At 38.1% G+C, this 25,808-nt stretch overlaps 1 long non-coding RNA gene across 1 annotated transcript in view; it reads right to left on the bottom strand.

The window, feature by feature from the left end:
• LOC115838633 overlaps nucleotides 1-25,808 on the bottom strand; it is a 234,605-nt gene that overhangs the window by 131,817 nt on the left and 76,980 nt on the right. The window lies entirely within an intron of this gene.

Raw genomic sequence — 25,808 nt, 5'->3', positions numbered from 1 at the left:
CTTCCATTTTTTCTACTGATATTTAAAGGTAAAAACTGGACAATATAAAAAATATATTTTCAGTAAATATTTTCCCTCTTTTCTCCCTCAAATCTCATGAATACCTCTGTTCACACACATATGCACACACACACACACACACACACACACATTTAGATGCATACCTCCTAAGCTAGATTTTCAGTAATGAACAATTCCAGGTTACCAACTATAATGTAATATATAGGTAGAAAATATAGTTAATTGTTTAAAAACTAGTTGCATAATTTTGGTATTTAAAAGAATGTTCAAAGATTTTTAAAGAAATTTATTTATGAAAAGTTGGAAAAGAAGCCTAAGTTGATTGACAGTATGGAGTTTGTGTTTCCACCATCTGATCATAGCCAAAATGCAAATGCGATTAAGTTCTGAAAGACAGGAATTGCAAAGTGTCTGCAGCTTATTAGAATCTTCCCTCTAGGTACCATTCAGCAAGGGCATCAGTCAAAGGTGTCCCCCCGGCTTATTGTGTTAGGAGCCTCTTAGATTAGGGAAGGGGAAATAGCTGGTTCATTGGTGGAATTATTATTGAAAGATCAGATTCTAAATTCATGCCTGGGATCAACAGGAAAAAGAACTGAGGTGGTTTATCTCATGGTATGGCATACAAGGAGAAAATGGTGGCAGAGGTGCCATATCTTTGTCCTAAGCAAATTCTGCAATTACCTGCATCATTAGGAGATGAAACACACTCACACACATATACACATACTTTTACAAGTACATTTCTTCATGTACATAAAAGTTACGTAAATGCAAAACCCAATGTGTATAATCATTCAACAAAGATATTCAGCAGCTCATTTAGAACATCAATTTTTATGCATCCATTTGACAAACTGAGTCATAATTATATGTACCACATGTTGTTCTAGGCACCTAAAGACACAAAATAAGAAGAATTGGTCATGCTCCAATCTTATTCACAATCTAAACTAAAAGATATAAAAATCATCTAGTGGAGGAACGTACAAAGTATTATGAAGGCATAGAGAAAAAATAACTAATTCTTCCTAAAGGAACTCATAGAGTTTTCTCAGAAGAAGTGACATTTGCTTCTGGTCTTGAAAGACAGATAAGGATTTGTCAGGTGAGAAGATTGGTAAATGCATTCCATTCATCAATTAATCAACAAACAAGGTCTTTTAGTTTTTCCAGGATCTGTGCATGTTACTTAGAATAGAAATATGTGCCAAATTGTACATTCCAGGAGATGTAGTCTAGCAGTTTAGAGGCAGGTGAGTAAGATCCCATAAAGCAACAGACTGGAGGGAATGGTAATGGATATTGCGATTCAAAGGAATACTACAGGAAGTTATCTTACGAGATGAATAATATCTTTCTAAATCACTCTCTTGGGAGTTCTATTTCCACATGGGATGTAAAAAGCTAGAAAAATATCTGTCCAACGTTCACAACAATAAAGCTGGATAGACTACAAATCAGAGCTTTTCTTGAACTATTAGAAAGTTGCAATCATAGGACAAGTAACCTGAATTCTAAGGAAAGATGGGCCCTCCAAGAAGAGCCAGGACATGACCTCTGGTTCACCTGAGCCAAAGCACCAGAGAAAGAGACACTGGGTAGAATACAAGTGGGTAAGAATTCAGCAAAAAATTTTAACTAATTGCAAAAGGTCAAATGTCACCTAGCTTTTCCCTCTCTCAACTCATGGCAGCTACACTGCAACCATTTGAAATAATAGGTTTGGATAGAAAGGCAGCAGCTTATTTCAGTTCAGGAATAGCTGGTTTTTCCAAACCTGTCAGCCCCTGCGTTTCTAGACTCTCCCTATTCCCTCTGTTTTTGCTCGCAAACCAGCTAATTCTTGCCTGATTTCAGCTTATTCTTGGAAGATGTTGCTTAAAACAGCAAGTAAAAGCCAAAACACACTAGCACTCTGGCTCCTTGTAACCACTTCCCCTCAACTATTCACATAAGGATCAAATAAGTGATCTTGTGTTCATTGAACACAAGAAAAAGTCTTCAAGTGGTAAAAAAGAAAACAAAAATGCTTATTGTGAGACTATACTAATTCATTAACTTCTATATATCTAAGAATCCCAATCTATTCCTATTTCAAAATCATTACTAACAGAAAACAAAACAGGACTAGAAACAAAATAGAGAGTACAGAAATACAACCATATATATATAAATACAACTGTATATATATATATATATATATATATATATATATATATATATATATATACAGTCAAGCAACTATTGACAAAGCCACCAAAGCAATTCAATGGCAAAAGAAAAATCTCTTCAATGACTGGGTTGGAATAACTGGATATCCATAACAAAAACAAAAACAAAAAGAGAGAGAGAAATAACCTTGACCCCTACCTCACACCACATCCAAAAAAATCCATATGAGATGGATTATAGAGTTAAATGTAAATATAAAATAATACAGTTACAAAGGAAAAAAAAGTGGAAGAAAATGTTTGCAACCTTGCAATGGGCAAACATTTTTCAAGAACATACAAAGCATAAACCATAAAAGAAAAACACTGATAAACTGTACTACCTCAAACTGTAAAACATTTGCTCATCAAGACACTGTCAAGAAAATAAATCACAAGCCATACACTGAGAAAAAATTTCAGTAGATAGATAGATATGTAGATAGATCTACATATAGTGAATATTTTATATATAAAAATATAAAATATATACATTATATATATTTATAATGTATACTTTTATATAAATTATATATATTATATATTTATATTTATATGACATATTTTTATATATTATACATAATATATATTTATTTATTATATAAATATAAAATTTATATATAATATATCTATAATAGTGAATATTATGTATATAAATATATAATATATATCTCTGACAAATATATTGCATATAGAACATATAAAGAAATTCTATAAATCAATAATAAAAAGACAAATCATTTTTTTAAATAAGACTTGAACAGACAGCCCACAAAATAAGATATACAAATGGCCAATAAGCACATATAAAGATACTCAACTTTATTAGTTATCAGGTTCATGCAAAGTAAAACAACACACACATATACACACATACACACATACATGACTGAAATTTTTTAAAAAAGAAAAGATTAACAACATCAAATGTTGGAAAGAATGTGGAGCAATCCAAATTTTCATTTATTGCTGGTGGGAGTATAAAATGATGCAATAACTTTGGAAAACTGTTTAGTAGTTTCTTAAAGAGTTAAACATATGTCTACCCTGTGGCCAGGCAACTCTACTCCTAGATATTTTCCCAAGAGAAATGAAAACCTATGCTTACATAAAGCCCTATATAAAAATGTTCATAGCAGCTTTATTCATAATAGCCAAAAACTAGAAAAAACCCAGATGTACGTCAACAGGCAAAAGTGTTTTTTTAAAACTGTGGCATATTCAAAGAATAGAATATTACTCAGCAATAGAAAGAAATGATCTACTGATATATACAACATGAATGAATCTCAAAAGTATTATGTCCGGTGAAAGAAACAAAACACAAAAGAACATATACTGTATGATTCCAGTCATAAGAAATTCTAGAATAAACTAAACTAACCTATGTGATAGAAAGCAGATCAGCAGTTGATTGGGGGGCAAGTTTGGAAATTGAGTGGGAAGAAGCATGAGGGAACATTATTCTGCACTGATAAAAATATTTTCTGTCTTGATATGCAGTTATCAAAAGTGATTGAACTTGAAGATTTGAGCATTTCACTGTATATAAATTATACTTCAATTTTTTTTAAAGGTTAATAAACGTTGTTGCTAAAGGATTAGACTTCAGGTAGTACTTCCCTAGATATAATTTCTAAAAATGTAAATTTTTCCTAAAGTCCTGGATCTGCACTGACTTTTGACATACATGAAGCTTAATTTTCCTTTTATTTCAACAAACTTTCTATGCTTAGGTGGAGGAATGGTCATCCTACCCATCTGAAAGGTTCACCTCAAATCCTTGGGGCAGGGGGAAGTAGCATGTCAGAAGAAACTGTGAAAACAGTGAGATAAATCGGGAATACTACAAAAAGAATAGACCCACCCTACTATGGGACTGTGGTTCAGAGCTAGCTCTCCAAGTGTGAAACCACAAAAGGCAGCTATCAGAGGGTGATTCTTCACATGCACCCCCTCTGTGCACAGATGTGGAGGGGCAGTGAAAACGTCTTGCCTTATGTTTTCAACTAACCATAAACTGAACAAGTTACCCAATTCGTTGGCTTGAACTTTTTTGTTTTGTCTTTACAGCAGTCAACTTTGAATTTAATCTTGGCTGGATGAAGCCACCTGAGTTTTGCTTTCACAAAAGACTTTGCAAAGAGAGGAACACAAAGACTTTCACTTAAATGCCTTGTTTTGCAAGTGCATTAAGTCATTGGTGCCCACCTCAAGTTGGTTTTACATCCAAAAAGAACCAATTTGGCCCATAATTCCCGACAGCAGCTGGCACAAACTGAGCATACCACTACCATCTTAGAACTGAAGTTTTTGGGCATACCTGTAAAGGGAAGAAAAAAGTTCCAGCCAAGGAAGTCAATAACTTCCTTGTTAATGTGCTTATTCAATGCTGAGACAAGTGTTACTGGATTTTAGAGACGTTTGGAATAAGAATGGAAGTTTGGTGTACTTGGTCACAGGAACACACTGTGACTTCTCAGACCTAGAAACAAATTACTTATTAATTTTTTAGAAAAAAAAAAGCATCTTGATGATGCACTAGGTCCTTGTTATTTACAAATGGATTGGTCTTACAGAATCTGATTCTAGACCACAATACTCACTAGTAAAAGCTACGAGCTAAGTATAATTTCTCCAGTTGTGACTAGTGTATGCAGAGATAAGAAGCCTCTAGCCTTCTGGCTAGAATTGGCCATAAGCTTAATTTGTATTCATCCCTAAACAAATATTATATTCTTAGAGCAACCATGATATGATGACTTTGATACACTTAGGGTACACTGCAGTCCACATAGTAATTTCCTTTCTGGTAGTATATAACCTGATAGATATACTGTTATTTAATTAAGGGAAGTATATATGAAGTTTTAAGTTTTTAAACTATGTTTTGTGGCTAATTTTCTGATTTTTCTTGGTGGACTAATACCCTTTTTCTTCTGTGGCCACTTCTTGGCAAGTTCATCTACTACATCAGTTGTTCTACCCAGTTGTACTATCTAGTTGTTCTACACAATTCAGCTCTGAGTCCACTATTATGTTTCCTCACTATTCCTTCTACTTATAGAATCCTCCCATCACATTATTTTAACCACCAACAACTTTATTGACAGTTCTCAGTCTTACAACTTCAATCCTTTTGTTGTTTTTATAAATCCCAATCCAACTGCTTACTAGATGCATTTTCACTTGGATAACTCAACATGCCTCCAACCCTGCATATCAAACCAGCACCACCTCCCATTTTCCATAATATCTGTTAATAGGAACACTGGGTAGGAAGACTCCCAAATCCAAAACTTTACTTGCTGATTCACTTTTCTTCTTTCTTTATCTGCATCCCATCAGTCATCAAGTCCTGGTAAGTCTTCTTTCATAATGTTCTCTCCTCACCACCATCTCTGTTGTCCAATCCGACAAGATCTCTCTCTTGGACTACTGTAACAAGCTTGTACTAGTTTTCCTGAGTGTCAACTCCCCTCTATTCTCCAAACAGCATCAAGAATATCCATTTCAAAATGCAAAATTGAACGTTAGCTCCTGATTTAAATGTCCAATACCTTCTTGTTGCTTCTGAAATGAAAACAAAGAACCCAGTATTATCTGGCTCCTGCCTTTCTTTCCAGCCTCATGTCAGCCACTCTCTTTTTTTTTTTTTTTTTTTTTTTAGAGACGGAGTCTCAATCTGTCGCCCAGGCTGGAGTGCAGTGGTGCAATCTCGGCTCACTGCAAGCTCCGCCTCCCGGGTTCAAGCCATTCTCCTACCTCAGCCTCCCGAGTAGCTGGGACTACAGGGGCCCACCACCACGCCCAGCTAATTTTTTGTATTTTTAGTAGAGATGGGGTTTCACTGTGTTAGCCAGGATGGTCTCGATCTCCTGACCTCATGATCCGCCCGCCTCAGCCTCCCAAAGTGCTGGAATTACAGGCGTGAGCCACCACACCTGGCCATGTCAGCCACTCTCTACCTTTCTTGCCGTATGCTAAATCTCCTGGTCATCTTTCACATTTTAAATCCATGCTCCCTGCCACAGGTCCTTTGCACACACTGCTTCCACTGTCTGGAATGCTGTTGTCCCTTTCCTTACCTCCCTTTGCATAGTTTACTCCTATTCACCCTCCCATTCTCAATTCAAACATCTGTTGTTGTTTTTTTCCCCAAAGAAGCCATCCCTGATCTCTATCTGCACAAACTAGATCAAATTCAATTCTGTTATACATTCTCATATCTTCTTGTACTTTTCCTTCACAGCATCATCGTATGTATTTGTCTGATGAATGTCTGACTCCCTTACTGATCTAAGAACTCTAAAATGCCAAGAATCATGCCTATTTGGCTCACTATTAAATCATCAGTATATAGCACAATGCCTTGCACTTACTAAACATTTGAAATTAATGAAAGAAGATTTTTATATTTGTCTCTTTTTTTGTCTTCTCATCATCACCATTGCTCTGACCCTTTTTAAGCTCATGCTTTGGAGACCAAAGTACTATCTGGTCTTCTGTTCCCAACCTCTCCCCTTTCAAATTTAATTTGCACATCTCTAGATCAATCATCTCAAAACATTGTTTTTATTGTGATCCTTTTCTGATTAAGAATCATTTATTGCCTACAGATTGAGGTTGAAAATCTTTACCCTAACCTTCCTATCTTTCCTTGATCAGTTCCTAGCCCATCTTTCCAGGTTTTTATCTCTCTTCTCTACAAAACTCTCCAACTCAGTTTCATTGATGTACACATTCAGGGCTTTCCCCAGACCACTGTACAGGCTGTTCACTGAATGATGCCATGCCGTGAACAGCCCCTGGGATGCCATTTGTATCAGTGCTTATGTGAGTTACACCCCTGGAGTTATGCAAGGCACAAATGACGCAGCCAAACGTAGCAGCCCCGTAAACATCTTAAATTTGTTCTTTCTCGTTTCCCATCTTTGATAAAACTTTTGCTTTTTCTGGAATGCCTTCCCTTGGTCTCAATCCATCAAACTTTAACTGTCTCCATAGTCCTTCCTTCTGTTCCTAGCAACAGTGATCTGCATTACTGAATTCCTATAACACATCAAACCTGTGCCATTCTCCTTATATATACTATAGTCTTTATATACTGGTTTTTAACTTTCCTTGTGCATTTTAGTGTAGAGTAGTAGAAAGAGCACTGGAATTGGAGTCAGAAGTCATGCCTAGGTCTACTTCAGTGGCAGCAAGGGCACTTCAGACAGCACAAATGGTTGATCTCCAGTAAGTTGCTTAGCTTGTCAGAACCATCATTTCCTGTCTGAAAAGTGTGAGTAACAGTACCTCACAGGTTGTTGTGAGGATACTCCAAGGGTTTAATCCACAGCCTATTGAGAGAAGAATAATTTGCTTGCAGGCATTTTGCAAATAATGAAGCACTGTGATGGCTAATCTTATGTGTCAATTTGACTGGGCCATGGAATGCCCAGATACCTGGTTAAACTTTATTTTGGGGTGTGTCTGTGAGGTTGTTTCCAGAAGATATTAGCATTTTAATTGGTGAACTGAGTAAAGCAGATGCCCTCCCCAATGTGAGTGGGCAACATCCAATCCATTAACGGCCTGAATAGAATTTAAAAACTGGGGAAAGTTCAATTTGCTCTCTCCCTGACTGCTGGAGCTGGACCATGTATCTTCTCCTGCCCTTGGGTTTCTGGATCTCAGACCTTCAGGTTTAGACTGCGAGCCATACCAACAGCTCTTTAGCTCTCTCGCTGTAAGGCCTTTGAACTATACCACTGGTTTACCTGGGTCTCCAGTTTGCACACAACAGACTGTGGGATGTCTTGGCCTCTGTAATTGCATAGGTCAATTCCTTATAATAAACCTCATATGTGTATGATATATGTATCATAACCAATTATGACCTATTGGTTCTGTTTCTCCAGAGAACCCTAATACCAGAACTATATAATGTGTTTGCTGCTAGTTCGTAATTGTCTTGCAATCAGACTAGAAGCTCCTTGCCTGAAAGGGGTGGTGTGTCACACCCCTAGGTGTCTCTCAGAGTGCCTAGCACAGTGTCCTACATATGATAAGTGGTCAGTAAATATTTTCTGTGTAAAGAGTGACATCCTGGCAGCTGCAGACAACAGATGACCACAGCTCTGCTGCTCATGGCTGCCATCCAGTCTGCCGTTGCTGTATTTAATGCCTCGCTTTCCTGCTGCACCCATCCCCCAGTCTGCAGATTCCAGGCCTGCACAGGCACCACATACTCAATTTGCAGCCGTGAGCCTAGGAGCTACGTAACATGGAGTCAGTAGCTTCTGGGTACTTTTCACTTTTTCCACTTGAAGTACAGAATAGGAGCAATGATAACATGCTAGAACTAGAGTTTCTGTGTGCCACGTTAGGCACCATGGGAATTAGTACCATGAGTTCTCTCAGGAGGTCATCCAATCCTCTGTGAGTTGTATGCCCCACAGAAAGTGAATAGGGTGGAAATCACACCTTAGTCTAATCAATGGGGAATGTCAGGAGTTCTTATGTAATCATTTGAGAATGTATATCATCATCAACAGAGCAGGGCTGGGGGTAAGGATGGGGGATGGAAAAAGCATCGAAAATATACAAAAAATTCCCTAAAATCTTAGAATTAAAAAAGACTTTTGGTGTCATTTAGGCCAAATTCAATACAATCCAATTCAATATCTACTCTTAACATGTCTTGTGCCCTTTACTTATGTTCTAATATGTCTTGTGCCCTTTACCTAGACATATCCAATGACAGAAAACTCACTGTCTATGAAGACAGTCCATTGATAGACCAAATGTAATTTTCATTTTAGAGTGCATCTAATCCAACCCTGATTTCAGATTATGAAACTGAGGCCTGAAGAGTTAAGAGACTTGAATCATACAGTAACATAGAGGCAGAGCTAGAACAGGTTTCTGTCACCTTCTGCCCATAACAGAAAGCTACAACACTTTCGCAACCCCATTCCATCTTTTACTCCTTCCCTTTGCTCCTGGATCTGTCTCCAGAGCAACAGGAACTTTGTCTAATTCCTCTTCCACGTGACAGCTTTCAGATTTTTCAAGAAAGCTTTATTTCAGCTTCCGAATCTGTCTCCAAGAGAAGTCATATTCTCCATCCCAGTCCTTTCCATTTTCTTCACTTAGCATGAGTCTACACCCTTTACCACTTTCATCACTCAATATCCCACAAGGTATAGACACTTTTTAAATTAGAGACACCCAGAATTGAACACAAAATCTTGGCAATGAAAAATACAGTGGGCCATGAGCTTCCCTGTTCTGACCCCTTACTTCTACCATTATTCCCAAAGATTGCTTTACCTTTTTAGCAACCACATCATACTGCTAAACCTGTTATAATAATGACCTAACACTTACTACGTGCCAGACGTTGCTCTAAGTACTTTACATGTCTTAACTCATTTAATTCTTACAATTCCAACAATATCAGTTGGAACTAATATTATCATCTTCATTTTCCAGGTAAGAAAAGTGAAACAGATTTTAAGAAACATACCCAAGATCATGCAACTTGTAAATGGCAGAGCCAGGGTTCTGACCCAGGCAGATGGTCCCAAAGTCCACAATCTGAATTTAATGCTACAGCTGACTTAATGAAAAATAAACTTCTTTAAAAATATATATATATATTGACTCTGTTCCTGGCTGAAGGGAGATCTTTCACGATCTGTAAATGGAGGTGTTTTGCTTTCTTTTGCATGCATCCCTATTAAATTTCAGATTTGCAGTTCGGGTTTCTCCTCCTTCTCCTTTTAAACTTCTATACTTCAATATATTGGCTATTTTTCTCCAGGTTGCATCATCTTCCAAGCTAATAATATGCTTTCTAGCTGTTCCTCTTTAAGTTGTCGACTATATATATATATATATATATATATATATATATAACTAACAAGGGGCCTGGTGACATAACTTGATTGGTAGCAAAAAATAGTGTAAAGGTTGACCCCTTTTTGCTCTTCTTGTCTGGCCAACTAAAAAGCTACATAACTGTTTTGTTTGGCCCTTAACTCTTAATTTTATCAGTAGGATATGATAAAGAAATTTAATAAACACTGCGTGAAAATCAGGACATACTAAGGATGCAGGATTTACCCAATCTATGTGCCTAGAATACCTTTCAAAAATGGAAATAAGTTTAGTATGGTCTGATTTGTTCTTTGGAAATCCATGTTACCTCCAAATTATTACAACTTGTAGTAAATTACCCAAATGGTGCCTGAAGTTGCCATCAAGCTTACTGACCTTTAGTGTCCAATATTCACCTTTTGTCCTTTTTTAAGTTTATTGGAACTAATAGGTCTTTCTTACTCAAACCCATATGCACATTCTTTTAGTAGCCATAGGTGGTTGGTCATCTGAACCTAGGAACTAAAACATATTTTCATAACTTCAGACACTTACATTCAATTGCCTGCTTGATATCTTCATTTAGATATCTATGAGGCATTTTCAATTTAAAATGTCTTAACCAGAGCTTCTAATTTTACCCCATTCCAAAACCTGCTCCTCCCACAGTCCTCCTAATCTCAATAGACAACTAAGCCAATGGAGTTGTTCTTGATTCTTCTTCTCTTACATTCTGTAGGCAATCCACTAGCAAAATCCTGTGGGCTCTGCCTTCAAAATATATCCAGAATCCAACCACTTCTCAACACCTCCACTGCTACATTCTGGTCCAAGCCAACTTCATCTCTCTTGAGGACTATTACAGTACCCTCCTAATTGGTATCTCTACTTCCACTCTTATTCTGTGTAGAGATGCTATTGGCACCCTCAGTCGGGTTTCCTGGACGCCCTTTTATTAATTTGGCTGATGAGCCCCTTTCCCAGCTGCTATGAATACCTCAAAGAGAATTGCCCTTGGGCAAATAAAGCCACCCCCACCTGCAGGTGCTTGGGATTTACATTGTCTATCTGCTTCCCCAGAGTATTTACCCACTAAGCAGGATGAGGGTAAAAAGCCCCCCTTGCTTGTCTCAATGTGGGAAAAACTCTACAGAATAACTTATGTTCCAGAACAAATCAGGCTGAAGCTACTCATTACCTGAAATCACATTATTGCCCATCCTCTACCCTGTTCCCTCCAGTAATCATGCACATCCCCAACTTAGGTTCGACCTCTAAGGAACTCAGCCTAACGCATTTTCCTTATAGCACCCAGAGTGATCCTGTCAAAATGTTCACATCATTCCTCTGTTCCAAATTCCCCATTGGCTTCCCGTCTCACTAAGGAAAAAAAATCCAAAGTCTTTGCCATGGCCTAAAAGAACCTACAATTTCTTCCCCAGCTAACTTTTTAACTTCATTTCCTTTCACTCTCCCCTTCCTCTGTGCCACTCCACTCTAATTGGTCTCCTTGACATTCCTCAAAATGCTATGCAAACTCCTGCCTCAAAGCCTTTATACCCAAGTGTTCTCCACCAAGAAAGCTCTTCCCCCACTAGGCTTCCTCACTTCTTTCAAGTCTTTGTTCAAATGTCACTTATTACAGAGGCCTTCTCTAACCACTCTAACAAAAAGCAGCACACACATCTCACATCCTATCACTCCCTCTTCATGATCTGTCTCTCTGTTCATGACCCTGTTCCCTCCATCCTCATGATCCTACCATGAGAATATATGCTCCCTAAAAACAAGAGCACTGCCTTGTACACTCTTGATTCCCCAGAACCTAGAACAGTGTCTGGCATATATTAGGCACTAAATATATTTGTTGAACTATTTAAGTAGACTTTCTTTTGACTTCCCGCACACAAACCCCAAAAACACACACATCCAACAACTATCTTTGATTTCAAAGTCCTGTTAACAATATTCATTCTATTTTTTTATAGCTTGGGAACAATTACCTGTGACAGAGACAACAGAAGCAAAACAGAAGTTGAGTTGTTACGACGTTTTGCTGTAATCTATTAATGAAAACCTTTAAAAAAGAAAGAATTATCCAGAAACATGGATAACATGTGGAAGTCGAGAAACAATAGAGCGTTGCAATCCAGAAAGCTTGAGAATTGCACTGTTAGCTCAAATGGCTCATAGTCAAGTTGCTAGGCAGATAACTCCAAAATACAAAGCACAGTTGCTACCATTAAGGAAAATGAAAGAAATTAAATTTAAAGTTAAGAAAAACTTGTGTAACAAAGACCATCAATATTTAAAATCAAAGCAAGCCCAATACTTATTTAATTAGATAAAAAGTCCTTTTTACTCACAGGAAGGGTTTTGTGGTAGGTTCTTGAAATGGACAAAAAGTAACAGGAGAATTTTGGATTTGCAGCACTATGAGTTATAAGTGGACCATGGAAATGAAACTAAAGTCTACCCTATAATTTTTTAATGTACAAAATTGAGCCTTGTGACAGAAGCACTGATGGTATGAGAGGCAGGGGTTGATCCAGGAAGGAATGTCACACTTCACTCAGCTCAAATCACAACTCAAAAATCTAGTAAAACACTCCTTATCCCACAGCTTAGGACATCACCTGAGCCCATCCAAAATACTCTTAATATTCCCTTATTTTTTACCAAAAAAAAAAATAATTAATGCAAAGCATCATCAAAAGTCAGTCTGCACTGTGCATCTGTTAGCAAAGACGCCTGCAGGCAGTATTCATTCTAGTGTGTGTGCAGTGACTGCGGGGAGAGGTTTGTGTCAGGCTCCATACCCCAGGCCCCATAAATATATATACCTACTATGTACCTACAAAATTAAAATTTTAAAAAATTTTTAAGTCACATATGAACATCTTTTCTTCTCAGAGCGGGGTATGTCTGTGGCTATATGTTTAGCCTCACTCAGAAATAACATCAAATGTCTAAACTTGAGGCCGTTCTCAAATGTGAGACCTTGCTAGTGCCACCGTCCTGATGACCATTGTGACTGGCCCTATCTGCCATCACTTTGAAAGTAACAAGAATAACCTCCCCGAACGTATTAATAGACTTGTGTCGTGAAGGGGGAGTGCACCCAACATGCAAATGGAATAAGAATAACTGGTGGGGGGGCGTGGGGAGGGCAATTCAAAAGGCCAGCACTCTTTAATCATACCCTTTCGTTCAAGGCAAAGCCTGCAGATGAGGCTGACCCACCCTAGGGAGAGAAAACTGTACCTACCAAGCCAGACCAGGTTGTACTCATTCCTCTCTGCAGATGATGCCTCTCTTTTACCCCCATCCTGTATACACGACCCCAATCCTACAGTCAAGCCCTGGTCTCCTACTGTGTTACAAGAGATTAAGGAAAGATAGGATGCCTGTTTGGGCCAGGTTGACCCTGCTGGCAGCCAGGGTAGTGACTAGTGAGATTTCCTTGGAAGAGCTGGATGGCGCAGGGTCACCCTCCTCACAGTACCCATTGGCACTCGGGAAGGCTGGGATTTGGTTTCAGGAAGGGAGCCCCTCAGGTTCATTCTATCTACCTAAATTAAAATTTTCCTTCATGCTCATCGTGTTTTAATCAATAATCTGAATCTTTACATTCAGTGACACTCACTAAAGTTCTATAAGGAAAGGGGTTTACCCTCTTTCTTTGGGCCTCATTCTCATGACCCTGAAAAAGCGGGATTGAAATTTACAATATTTGGCAGACACTTGGAATTGGGATTGTTTTGTCCATCCATTTTCTCCGCAGGGAAAACTAAAAATCCTTTTTACACCTGAAGGCTTTCTGTTTCCCTGCCACTGTACCCTAGTAAAGCAGCATCTCCCTGGCAACTTGTGCCCAGAGTAAGAAGAGAATACACCCTGGCTGTCCGTGAAGAGAGGGGTCTCCAGACTTACTCCTTCCTCCTCCAAAATAGACGTTCTGGTATTACATTCTATCCCTAATGATGTGGATTTATTTAGCTACAATGTTAACATCTCCATTAAGCCGCATGGAAGAGACAATTCTCTGCTTTTATTTATAACCTCAAGGGATTATTTTTGAGTTAAGGCTTTAAGAATTCAGATCTATCAGGAAAGAACAGCTTGTGTAATGAACTTCCTGTTTTCATCATATTTGGACACCGAGCCTCCTTGTTGCCTGTTATTATTACCCAGTTAATATGAACTGCCTGGAGTTTATTTTTAGCTGCATTGACTCTATTGTAAGGACGGCATAACTGCTTTCAAAATGGGAAAATGTAATTACGGGATCTAACACTAAGTTGGGGATATTCTTAGGTCCCTTCACAAGGCAATGGCTTAAAAAATGAAAATAGACCATTTTAAATGGCTAAAGAAAACACAGTTATTTGATCTAAAATAGCCCATTGATCCTTTTACAAACTAAACACTTACTTCAAAGAATAGAGTCCCATTTTTGTTTAAGTGACCTAAACATATGAATTTATTTCCAAGTTCAGAGTAGCAGGAGGAGAGTGGGGAGAATTGGTGGAGAATAGAGGCAGGAAGGGTGTAAGCATTATTTACCAAAAGAGAGAAAGATTAGAATTGTGCTGAAAGTATCAAAACTTCTACAGGCATTTGAGGGCTGAAGAATATAAATCTCAGTGCCTTCCTTGTGTGCCATTCCACCGTGTGCACAAAGTGCTTAAGTCAGCTGTTTCATGGGAGTGAAGGCAGTCTAGTGTCCAGTGAGCTGCAAAGGATCACTCTTCACGTTTGCTGTAGCCGAAGTAGTCATTCATACAGGCCACCGCCTCAATGTCCACCTCCTGCATTATTCATTCATTCATTCAACAAAAATTTATTGAGCACCCAAAACATGCCAGACTTTGGGAATGAAATGGTAAATAAGATATCATCTTTGTTCTAAGCGTGACACGTATGGTAGAAAGAATTTCAGGGGGTTCTAGAAGCACAGAAAAGGGGATACCTAACCCGTCCTGGAAGGGACAGGGGACAGCTTCCTGGAGGAGGTGATGTCTCAAGTCAAGTCTGAGGTGCAAGCTGGGCTTACCCTTGTAAGTCAGGGAAGAAGCTGGGGCTGAGACCCAGATGTGAAAAAGACTGTGGCAAGATCAGGTAGCCTGAGAGTGTAAGAGGAGAATAAATAAAATAAAAATTGTAGCGGTAGGTAGGAGCTTTGGAAAGCAAAGTAAAGACTTTCAGGTTTATTCTAATCATGGGGACAAGTTACTATACATTTCTAAGAGTGATAATATTTCAGAAATATCACTGTAGTTCCATCGATGTATGAATGGATAAACAAAATGTGGTACATACATACAGTGGAATGTTATTCAGTCTTAAAATAGAAGGAAATTCTGACACATGCTCCAGCATGGATGAAACTTGAGGATATTACACTAAGCAAAATAAACCAGACATAAAAGGACAAATACCGTATGATTCCACTTATATGAGGTACCTATGGCAGTCAAATTCACAGAGGCAGAAAGTTGAATGGTGGTTGCCAGGGGCTAGGAGAGGGTAAAATAGGGGTTTGTTATTTAATGGGTTCAGAGTTTCTGTTTGGGATGATGAAAAAAGTTCTGAAGATGGATGTTGGTGATGGTTGCAAAACAATGGGAGTGTACTTAATGCTACCAAACTGTATACTTTAAAATTATATGTATGTATATTATTGCATGTACAAATTTATTTCCAAGTTCAGAGTAGCAGGAGGAGAGTGGGGAGAATTGGTGGAGAATAGAGGCAGGAAGGGTGTAAGCATTATTTACCAAAAGAGAGAAAGATTAGAATTGTGCTGGAAGTACCAAAACTCCTACAGGTGTTTGAGGGCTGGGGAATATAAATCTCAATGCCTTCCTTGTGCATCATTGTATTTTATATATGTGTATACATATATATAATAAAATATATTATAAAATATTATATATATATATATGATTCATTTGAGCAGTAGCGCAGGAAGACTTAGTAGCAATTAGAAGCCGGCTCTATGGGAGAAGAAGGAATTAGGATAAAGTCCAGATTTCTGACCAGAAACTAGGTGAATGGTGATGAAACCAATCACTAGGAAGAGTGAGTGATTGAAAAAAAAAAGTGCTCAATTTTCCATAGAATAATTTAGAAAGGAGAAAAAATGATGTTCTTTCAATAAGGAACAAAGGTATCACCATACCCATGGAATAAGAAAGATATAAGTAGAATGTAGTTAGACCTACAACCAAAATTCACATTTGCTTTGTGACCCTTCAAAAAATAGCAAACATGACCTCAAACGGGATGCGTGAAGCTGAAGGTGGAGTAAGACTCAGAGACAGGGTGAAGGGTGGAGTGAGGCCCAGGTCCTGAGGATGGACTCGGGTCAGGGAACAGCTGCAGCACATATTGTTTGGTAGTTTTTCAAGTGCTTTCACATTCGGACTAAGTCATTCATATGGTTGCATCAGTGGACCCATCAAATGTTCTGCTTCCTCCCAAGTCACTGCCCATCCCTCCCATGAATGTTCCCCCCTTGCCAGTCTTCCAAGCCTACTCACTATTTTCCTAAGACACTACACCCTTAGATGCCTCCATAATTTCTCACGCTTATGCCTCTGTCTTAAATGCCTTTCTCCTTCCTCCAGGGCCTGGAAAATTTAAACTTATTCTTCAAGATTCATTTATTTTGAGTCTGTAACCAACACCTTTTAACCGGTGTTGGATACCATGTAGGGACTGAGATGCATAAAACACAATCTCTGCCCTGGAAGAGTCTATGTCAAAGCAGAGAGGGCAGACAGTGCATTGATAATTATAATAAACAGAGTACTACTATAATTAGAATCAGGTAGCAAGTGGTATGGGAAAACAGCGAAGGAAAATAAACTGCCCAGCTGGGTCAAGGGTAAGGATCACAAAAAAAAGCTTTAACAGTTCAAATGGCACTTGCCTCAGAGAGCCTTCCCAGCTTTCCCAAGAAATTAGCTGCTCTTTCCTCTCTGATCTCATGGAACTTTGTTTTGCCACTGTAAAGAATTTAGCACAGTGTACTATGTTAGGTATTCAACTGAACTTCTCAAGGTCATAGTCCTTCATTGAAATTCTCAGTGTTTAGTCCATAGTATGTGTTCAATAAATGTTTGTTGGATGGATGGATAGATGCATAGATGGATGGATGGATGGATGGATGGATGGATGCATGGATGGATGCATGGATGGATGCATGGATCCATGGATGCATGGATGGATGGGCAGGAGGGTAGATGTATGGAGACTGATTATTAATGTTTTAACTTAACACTTTCTGTGACAAGGAACTCATTGAACAATTTTCTGTGGAGTCTATAGACATGAATTAATGAGATTCTCTCACTACTGGAAGTACCCTCTGAAAGCAGAAAAAGTAACTATCTTGGATGTTGTCTGATTCTTTGAAGCCACTAATGTATCATTCAGACATTTAGCACTCTAAAATATATTATTAATACTCCAGTACCACAATATTTGACAAGTAGACTTTATACTTGTCAGGTAGACATTATACAGAAGCAGAATCAGCCATCGGCAAAAGTGTGATGTAGATGAATTTTCTTCTCCTCCTCATTTAACAACCTCCCCAAATCCAGACCCTCAGAATTCCAAGGATTAAACTGGTTCTGTTATTTCAGCCACACTAAAGTGTTAAGCTGGGTATGAGTTTCTCATCCCAGTAGTGTTTATGCTTTAGAGAAGGAGGGATGCCTTGGAAACAAAATTATTCAACCAGCAAACTATTTTTCTGAGTACTTGTTACACAAAAGTTTGTGCCAAGTGCTTCAGGGATTACAAAGAGGATAAAACATGTTCCAGTCCTCAAGGGGTTTATAGTCTAATTTAGGAGGAAGTCATAGACCGTGAAATCTTAAAATACAATACAAGAAAGAATATTCCTGATGATGTATTGGTACATGGAATGCCTCGGTCCCTAAGAAAAATACAGAGAAACAAAAAGAACAAAACTTAGAGGCCTTCAAGTCTAACTTCCATCCAATTCTCTCTACAATATTCTCAGCAACTCTCTAGTCGAATACTTTCAGCAATAAGAAATCCACTATTTTAGAAGAGAATCTTCCCTGCTATAGGGGAAAATGAAAATTCTGTTTATAAACATATATGTGTGTGCACAATATATATATTTTTTATACACATATATGCGCATTTCTAGAGATCTTACATTGACCTGAAACCTGGCTTCCTGTAACTTCTTTTAATCCCAGAGAAGTACAGGTGAAATTCACTAGCCTTTTCAGCATGAAAAGAGATACATCTACCCTAGGATTTCTCTTCTTCACGATAAACATCTCCAGTTCCTTCAATGATTCTTCGTCCAATATAGTTTCCTGCCCTTGCTATCTCAGTCATCCTCTTTAAAATACATTTAATTTGTCAGTGACCCTTTTACAATGTAGTACTACAAATATTATTCATATCTAACAATATTACTATTAATATATTATCTATACATTAAAAAGTAATATATTTATATTAATATTAACATTAAAAATGTAACATTAATTTTGAGCTAATGTCTATATTATCAAACTACCTGCTAGATATCACCACCTACACATCTCCAACTTAATCTGTTCAAAACCAAGCTCTTGATCTTCCTCTCACAGGCCTCCTGATCTAGTAAATAGTAACTCCACCTTTTGCTTTCTTTGAAGCTCTTGCTCAGACCAAAAACTTTCTTTCATATCTCCTGTCCTAACAATCAGGTATCCTACTGGCTCTACCTTCAAATTACATCCAGAATCTTACCACTTCTTCCTACCTTCACCACTACCACCCATGCCCAGATGGCCATCACCTTCTGCCTGGATTATTAAAGTAGCCTCCTGCCTAGGTTTCCTGCTTCCACTCTTCCTCCATTCTCCTACCACACTCTATTCTCCACAAATTAGCCAGAATGATGCTTTTAAAATGTAAGTCAGATAATACTACTCCTCTGCTCCAACTCTCTAATTATCCCCCATCTCGTTTAGAAAGCCCTTTAAAAAGGCCTATGTGATCTGGCTACCTCCATGGCCTCCCACTAATCTGCTTTCATACTCTCTTCCTGCCACACCTGTCTCCTTGCTTTCCTCAAACACACCAAGCACACACCTGCTTTGGGGTTTCTGCACAAACTGTTCCCTCCGCATGGAAACTCTTCCCGGAGAGACTCACATAGCTCCCTCCTTCCGATCTCTGCTCAGATGCCACCTGATCACACTGTTTAAAATAGCAAATTCCACCCCCACACCCAGTGCACCCTCTCTCCCCCTTACCTACCTGACTTTTCTCCATAGCACTGAACACCAACTGTCACACCATGTATTATTTATTTATTTATTATTGACTGTCTCCCCTACCAGACATAAACTCTGTAAGGGCAGAGAGTTCTGTCTGTTCTGTTTACTGATGTATGCTTCGCACCTAAAGTGGTCCTTGGAAGATTGATTAGACTCACATATTGGATGACTGAGAGAATAAATGAGTGAATGAACAAATATGTTCCCAACTAGTGAATGAATCTGTTCCCAGTATGTTTGTAGAGCTGAGATCTACAAAAACAATTCTATCAGTTGCTCACACTTTTCTTTCCACCTAACAAACCACCATAGTTTTACCTACCATCTTTCACTAATTTCTTCTTAGGATTTGGGCAAAGGGATTGGCTTAATTCAATTAGGAACCTTATGTCATCATTTCCTTAAATAGTGGAGCTGTCGATGCTATAATAAAACAGATCTCTTCAAGGCTTAAAAAAAGTCTACGAAGAACATTCTTATCTAATTTTGAATTTTAATGAATAGTTATAACGATGAGTAATTAATTTTGATATTTATAGAAAATGAAATGCATTTTTTTCCTTTATGAAAATCTAGCACTTTAGGAACAACAAATTCTTGGAGAAAAAATTTTTGATAAGATCATTAAAGTTGGAAGCATTGTACCTACATAGCCATAACAAGCATAACAAATGAATGGGCACCAAATGGCATCTTTTTCCCTGTGCTCAACTCTTTCTGAGAGTGTCAATTTCTCTGATATGTAAGAAACTGCCAGAGAGGAGTATCAGGGAGAGTTAAGCACAAGTTTCCCAGTAGCTAAGGCACAAAGAAAACCACACAGTATGTCTATGTTACAAGCAAAGAAAAGCTAATGTACCAAATCCAGAAGAAATTTATCATGTAATTTTTCACAATAGATTTTAGGTAATGTAAGGCACAACTTTCTCAGCAACACTATTTGCAAAAACTGCAAAATCATCGTTCCAATGGAAAATTCCTGTATTGATTCTGATAAAGGCTCAAAGCATAATACTAAATTTTTAACTCAGTGAGAGCATTTTTATCAGGAACAGAGGTAATCCAGTCCAGATATGTTGCTTCCTGATACAATAACAAATTTCTTGAATAGAGATTAGAGAAGAGAAATGGAAATACAGCTTGTCCATTAAATTGTCTCTCTCCGATATTATATGTCTTAGGTGAGCCTTTGTTAAGCACATGGTTACGAGTCACTTCAGGATTGAATTCGCTGACAAGTGCCTGAAGTGCCAATAGTCTATGCTGTTGATTATCCATATGCTTTAAACACCAGATGTGCAGGAAGTGAAGCTGACATTCTGTTGTCAAATTTTTAAGAACCTGACTTGTATTCTTGCCATTCCATTTCTGCACACAGATAAGCTGCAGGGGTTCCTGCAGGTGATACAGTATTTCCTCCAAAATGGAGTTTGAATCCACTCACATACTTAGACAAACGCTCTTTTGAGGATCCTGAATTTTTTACTATATTACAGAAGATGATTTGGTCTGAGACCTTTCTTAGGGCAGGTATACCAGTCAACATTTTCAATTATTTTTTAAAATAAAAACAAAACAAAACACCCTCAACCAGCCTGGGCAACATGGTGAGACCCATCTCTACAAAAAAAATTAAAAATTTAGCCAGGCATGGTGGTACATGCCTGTAGTCCCAGCTACGTGGGAGGCTGAGGTAGGAGGAGCCCTCGAGCCCAGGAGGTCGGGGCTGCAGTGAGCCATGATCAATGTACTCCAGCTGAGCAACAAAACGAGAACTTGTCTCAAAAAAAAAAAAATCTACCCTGATTATGACCCCAGTTGAAGTAAGACCTGGTATGCCTGTCAGAATGAGTTAGCTGGGGTGAAAAAAATGCTCCTATGGACCAGAATGAGTTGACTTCTTGGTTAAGGTTATCTGATATTATCAACTTAAATATTGGAGAGCATTTGCCAAAAGCAGCAATTTTAGCTCTGATACAGTTGATGCTAAGCTACTCTAACAATAATTAGTCAGCAGGTTCAGCTGCTCCTTTTATAGTATTGTTTATTACAAAACATTATAAAAACATTAGCAAAATTCAAAATAAAATAAAGGAAAATCCACCCAAAATTCTGCCATCCTACAAACCAAACTGTTTACATTTTTTCATGCTCCCTTTCAGTCCCTGTCCATATGCAGACAGAATTTTTATAGTTGCAATCATAGCACAGATACAATTTTGTATTCAGGTTTGTCTCAATTAGAGTTTTTAAAGCATTTTTATAGTCTACTCCATCATCTTTGTTTCTACTACTAGGAATGCTTTACCCCATCGTCCTTAGTGACTTTCCATGCAATCCAAACTGGTGAGGAAGGTTTATAAAGAATCATAATCAATGTAACTAGAAAAAAAGCATTATTTTTAAATTCCCTCTTTAAGGGACAGGGTCCCTAGATTTAAATTTGCATGGAAAGGATTTCTCTCACCCTTTGTTCCCCTAACTGAAACCTTTATGAAAATAGTCAATTTCTCCACCATCAAGCATGTTTCTATTATCTTATGAAAGAGTTTTTGCAGGTATTTCCACTTTACCTGGTTTGTTTTGAAGACCTGCTTAGTATTTAGGACATAAGCATATAGAGACATCTTTTCCTCCATCTGCTATAAAAGATTTGTATAACTTGGAATTTACAAAGTGTGGATACTAGACGCCGAATCCATATGATTGCGAAGTGGCATGCTCAGCTGTCAAAATGTTGGGTACCTGAATGCATCATTTTCCATTTTAGTTTGGACTTCTTTAGTCACTGGCTTCCACACCAGACTGCACAGTGGACTTATCTGGAGGGGAGCTGGTAAAAACACAGATCCCAGGACCCATCCTTGACCTTGTGAAGCAGAATCTCTGGGGTTCATCTAGAGACTAATGTTTGGTAACCATCGTACATCACAAAATGTCAGAGGTCTCTCTTTCTTGATAATAGCTCTGATTTGTATGGGTTGTGGATTTTTACAGGGAGGGAAGGGAAAAGAACTGTAAGGATTGGAGAAGGGACAGAAACATGGAAGAAGCAAATGGCCTATATAAACTTTGTTGAAAATTTTTTGAGCTAGGTAGGCCTGAAACGTAAATCACCTGTTCCAATAATCCTGGCAAGCCTCATGAAGTCAATAGGCTCCTATGTTTCGATGAGCCAACCAACCTAACCTCAATCCTCTATACACAGCCCTGGAAACCCAAGGGGCCATGGCCACAAAGGAAGAGGATATCTGATGGTGATAATGTTGGAGTAGTATGTATCAAAAAAAATCTTTTTGATCATAATGCTTTGACTCTTGAAAGCTTTCACTTTTAATTCTTATTAAAAGTGATGTTATTATAATGTTCTATATTTGGATTTTTACAAGCATAGATTCATGTATTAATTGAGTAATTTTTTAAAAAAAATTGAAGGGTGGGTTATACCCTTATGTGTATAAGGGTATTGCCATTTTGGGTCCGATAATTCTTTGTTGTATGGACTGTCCTGTGCACTGTAAGATTTTTAGCAGCATCCTTGGCCTCCGCTCACTAGATACTAATGGTATTCCCTTTGTCCAGTTATGTCAAACAAAATACAATTGCCATTTTGAAGTATCAGAAGTTTTTTTGTTTGGGGGTTTTGTCCTTTTGGTTGACGTAACTGGAAGAAGAGAATACCATTGGTATCTAGTGGGCAGAGGCCAAGGATGCTGCTAAACATCCTACAATGCACAGGACAGTCCACACAACAGAGAATTATCAGACCCAAAAGGGCAATAGTGCCAACGTTGAGGCACTCCATTGCAACATGAAGCAGTGAGCAGCAGATAGGAGCTAACCTGATGAACCTGGGAGGCTTGTAAAAGCCAGATCATGGAAGGCCTTGGATTTTATACCAAGAAGCTTGGACTTTTTTTTACTGAGGATGATGAAGAGCCATGGAAAGGAAATTACATGATAAAATTTGGGTTTTAAAGATACATTTTCACTCTGAAGTTACTCTGAAGGGTACATCAGAGGAGACCACGACTAGAGGCAGAAAAAGTCCTTAGGATACTGTTATAAAAGCCCAAAGAGAAATGTGAGGGCCTAAGCCAAAATAGTACAAGAAGAGATCAAGGGAGAGAACAAAGTCAATACATATTTAGGATGTAAAAGTCAGAAGGTGTTGGGAATTGCCTGGCTATGGGAAGGGCAGGGAGGATTGTGAGATAACTCCCAGGTTTCTCTCTCAGATTATTGGATAGATGATGGTTGGAGTTACTGAATACAGGAAGAGATGCATGGAAAAAACATAATGTATCTAGATAACAGTGCACAAAGGTCTCAGCTATTCTTTGGGGGAGATACGATAGGTAAGAGAATCCGCTCATTCAACAAACATTTTAATAGCAATTGTCAACAGGGAATTGTTTACACTTAAAGCTAGTGAGCTCCATATGCAAGCAAACTATTAGATTGAGACTTCACCTTTCAATTTACGAAGAAATTTGGTATTATTTTGAGCGGGGTCTCTAAGAGCCTTAATGGTTCTATAATTTCAGGAGATGGAGGGTTTCCCTTTTTGAATCTGGAGTCAACCACACTTAGAATTCATCTTGAGAGAAATATACCTGTGGCATTAACTAAGGTAAACAGGTTGGCAAGGACTTCAGCCAACCACTCAAGCAAGATTAAAATAATTCTGGCAAGAGAGATTTTCTTCTGGAGCTCTTGTCAGCATTGAAAGATTGGATTTTTGGGTGGGAAGTTGATGAAAATGTTGGGTTCCAGCTATGGATACTACTGGAAACAACAAAATGCAGAGAGGTAAAGTAGAAATTGAGATAATTTGTTTAGTAATCAATCCATACATGTGATGCTGAATTTCCATGTACTGAACTGATACCAAGGAAGATAAGTCCCCAAATCTGCACTGTTAGTGTCCCTGCAGTGGAGCCCAAAACATACCAGGATCTTTTGATGTAATTTAATTTTTGGAAAGGATATGCTGTTTTTAAATAATTACAACTTAATGAGACTTTAGATGACTTGAGCTCAATTATATTTGAGGTAATAGCTTAATAATATGGCCTGTAATTTTTTAAACTTATTTTTATTTCTTGATTTCTGATCTCTTTTATGAACAAGAAATAAAAGAGGTAGTTCTTGAATAGTCCTGTGAAATAATAGTGTAACCACAATTTGTTAATACTACAAATAGTTATTGGCAAGCCTTCCAAAGTAAAATATGTGCTATACGTTCCTCTTTTTTGACCCTTATCCTATTAGTAGGCTAAATACGCTCTTTGTATGTCATAAATATATTTGTTCATTTCACTTTAACCTTATCTCTAAAATCTCACTGATTGAGTAATGTATAGGGACAGACATAAGGACCAATTTGAAAGTTCAGATTAAGTTTAAGGGGAAAATATTTACTTCCAACCAGTCTAAAATGTCCAACTTAAGGATGTAGATAAGCTCCGAAGAACTAATTCTTCAATCATCAATAATGCTGCCTCTGGTTGGAAATGTAAGTGAAAGGCCACAGATTTATCCCACAGCCTGCCATTTACCATTATTGGACTATGATTATAAATGAGTTTGACCAGATATTTTCCTCTTTGATTCAGACAGTTATTCCTGGAAAAGTGCCTTAAAAGGAAGAATCTGACAATTGCAGGTTTCTGATGGATGTAGCACTGGTGGAACCGCTGCCAATCCAGGCATTCAAGTCCCCTGAAATTATGTCAGCTAATGAATACTTAGAAAACATAAAGTTCAGAAGGCTGTCAAATTATCGTACAATTTGAAGTATCAGTATGCATGTGGTAGGAAAAACGTATATGTTAAAGCCCAGATCAGCTTTGCCAAGAGCTGGATTCATCTATAAATTCTATAAAGTCTATAGATGTGATTTTTATTCACTCAGGAAGTGCCACCTATGTGCTGGCCAACATGTGAGAGGTTTTCACAATGTATTTCCATTAATCTATACATATAAACAGTCCTTTTAAATAGTCGTTCTGGTCTCTCCTTTAGAGAGGAAGAAGAACAGCAGGAGTCCAGAGTCATCTTTCTAATAATTGTTAGAGCCAGGATTTAATCCAGGTCTTCTGACGATAAATCTACCTTTTTGTCATTATACTGTTCTATCTCTTGCAACTCCAGTTTCAGGAAATCAAGCTTAGCAGGTCAACCTGAGTTCACTATTTTCCTTCTCAATTTAGCCCCTTCTATTGGAAACCTACGAGTCCTCTGTCTTCTCCCCTCATGACCAAGCAATTGTCAAATCCTATCAATCCTACCCTCAAAACCCTTGCCAGTGTGGTGTGTGGTCCAGTATCATTGGTACCACCTGCATCTTATAAAGTCAGCATCTCAGGGCCTACCCAGACCT

The sequence above is a fragment of the Nomascus leucogenys genome, chromosome 1a (genome assembly GCF_006542625.1).
Source record: "Nomascus leucogenys isolate Asia chromosome 1a, Asia_NLE_v1, whole genome shotgun sequence".
Classification (NCBI taxonomy): Eukaryota; Metazoa; Chordata; class Mammalia; order Primates; family Hylobatidae; genus Nomascus; species Nomascus leucogenys.
This window is presented reverse-complemented; position numbering and strand designations above follow the sequence as displayed.